General features: G+C 39.3%; 1 pseudogene; it reads left to right on the forward strand.

The window, feature by feature from the left end:
• The first annotated feature begins 1,567 nt into the window (after positions 1–1,567).
• LOC123582967 lies at positions 1,568–2,516 on the forward strand (annotated as a pseudogene).
• Positions 2,517–2,776: the final 260 nt, after the last annotated feature.

Below are 2,776 nucleotides of genomic sequence, written 5' to 3' on the forward strand. Positions count from 1 at the left end.
TGTATTTCACCCATCTATAAAATTGACTTGCTTTTGGTTGTTAGTGACTTTCATTCTCTTTTACATATTTTGAAGACAGAAATATAAAAAAAAATCATACTGGGCACCTGGCTGGATCAGTTGGTAGAGCATTTGACTCTGGATCTTGGTGTTTCAGTTCAAGTTGCCCATTGGATGTAGAGATTACTTTAAAAAGATGAAATCTTTTTTAAAAATTCATATAAACAAAAGCAAAGAAAATTACATATAGCATCTCCACAAAGAGATCACATTATCACACTAATATTTTTTATATATCTTTCCAATACTATACATATATGATGCTATATGATATATATACATGTAATACTTATTATTTTACTAATTTATTTTCCCTAAATCTTTTTCTGATGATACATAAATGTTGTCTTCTCATTTGAATATCTAGAAGTCAATTAGGATTTAAAAATCATTTTAAATTTGTAGATAAGTTCTTACCAACACTGATACACACAATTAATATGATTGCCCACAGCAAATAAGTCAATAATGACCTAAAACTTCCACCTTAAAAATAAAAGGAAAAAATCTATGTAGAAAATCCAAAATAATGGACCAAAATATTCCTGGAACTAATAAGCAATTATATCAAGGATGCAGGATACAAGTATAATATACAAAAGTCAATTGCCTTCCTGTATACCAGCAATGAACAAGTGGAACTTGAAATTAAAAACACAATACCATTTACATTAGCACCTAAGGAAATTAAATACTTAGGTGTAATTCTAACAAAATAAGTATAAGATCTATATAAGAAAAACTATTAAACTCTGATGAATGAAATGTAAGAACTAAGTAAATGGAGAGATATGCCACATTTATGGATAAGAAGACACTATATTGTCAAGATGACAGTTCCTCCCAACTTGATCTAAAGATTCACTGTAATCCTAATAAAATTTCAGCAAGTTATTTTGTGGATAATGACAAACTGATTCTAAAGTTTGTATGGAGAGGCAAAGACCAAGCACAGCTGACACAATATTGCAGGAGAAGAAAAGGTTGGAGGACTGACAGTACCAGATCTCAGGACTTACTATAAAACTATAGTAGCCAATCCAGTGTAGTATTGGTGAAAGAATAGACACATAGGTCAATGGTGCAGAATAAGTGGCCTAGAAATAGACCCACATAAATATAGTCAACTGATCTTTGGCAAAAGAGCAACGGGAGTATGATGGAAAAAAAGATGGTCTTTTTAACAAATGGTGCTCAAACAACTGGACATACTACATGCAAAACAAAATCTGGACACAGAACTTAAAACTTCCACAAAAATTAACTCAAAATAAATCATAGACATACATGTAAAATGCAAGTCAATAAAACCCTTAGAAAACCTAAATGAACTTGGGTATGGTGATGACTTCATAGATAAAACACCATAGGCATAAACCATGAAAAAAATTATTGATAAGCTGGGCTTCACTAAAATTAAAAATTTCTGCTCTGGAGGAGCTGTTCAGGGGCACCACCAGGAGCTGCCACATCCAAGACCGGGAGCCGCTGCCATCAGGGCCATGGTGTCAGCAATCAACACTGTAGACACCTCTTACTAGGACATGATTCACGATGCCCAAATGGATTACTATGGCACCTGCCTGGCAACCTGCTCATCAGACAGGTCCATCAGAATCTTCAATGTGCACAATGGAGGGCAGATCCTCATTGGTGACCTCAGGGGTCATGAGGATCCTGTGTGGAAAGTGGTGTGGGCCCACTCTCTGTATGTCAACATCCTGGCATCCTGCTCCTTTGACCAAAAAATCCTTATTGAGAAAGAGGAGAATGGCATCTGGGAGAAGACGGACGGACAAGCATACAGGATACGACTTCTCAGTAAATTCTGTGTGCTGGGCCCTTCCATGACTATGGCCTATATCAACTCAGATGGGGCCATATCCCTGCTGTCGTACACAGGAGATGACCAGTGGGAAGTGAAAAAGATCAACAAAGCTCACATTATTGGCCGCGATGCAGTCAGTTGACCCCCTCCTTTTGAACCTGGAAGCCTCATAGTCCAGCTATCGGTGCAGAAGCCCAACTGCATTAAGAAGTTTGCATCAAGTGGCTGTGACAACCTCATCAAGCTGTGGAAGGAAGAGGAGACCAGCCAACAGAAGAAACAGAAGCTACAAGTGCACAGTGACTGGGTTCGAGATGTGGCCTGGGCCCTCTCCATTAGCCTGCTCACCAGCACCATCACCAGCAGCTCCCAGGATGGTCATATGTTCATTTGGACCCATGACGATGCCTCAGGCAATATGTGGTTGCTCAAACTGCTGCATAAGTTCAATGATGTGTGGCATGTGAGCTGGTCCATCATGGCCAACATCCTGCCTTTCTCAGGCAGAAATAATAAGGAGGCCCTGTGGAAGGAGTCCATCAATGGGCAGTGGGTGTGCACCAGTGATGTCAACAAGGCCCAGGATTCTGTGCCTGCTTCCATCACAGCGGACGAGCAGAATGAGTAGTGACAAGACAGGTGAGGCCCACTGCTGTCTCCAGGACTTCTTCTTCTGGACCAACTGACCAAACAGCCCAGAGGAATAGCTCCAACAAGATTACTTTCCCAGAAGCAGCTACAAATGCAGCCAGATTGATTATGTGATTTAACACAGTTTGAAATGGTTTGTAATTTACTGTCCTGCAGAAAGAGTTCATGTGATGAGGAAAAAGCTACAATGACCTTCAAATCTACTATTTTAAAATATGTTTTGCCATTTTTACGTAC

The sequence above is a fragment of the Leopardus geoffroyi genome, chromosome B1, assembly GCF_018350155.1.
Source record: "Leopardus geoffroyi isolate Oge1 chromosome B1, O.geoffroyi_Oge1_pat1.0, whole genome shotgun sequence".
Taxonomy (NCBI): Eukaryota; Metazoa; Chordata; class Mammalia; order Carnivora; family Felidae; genus Leopardus; species Leopardus geoffroyi.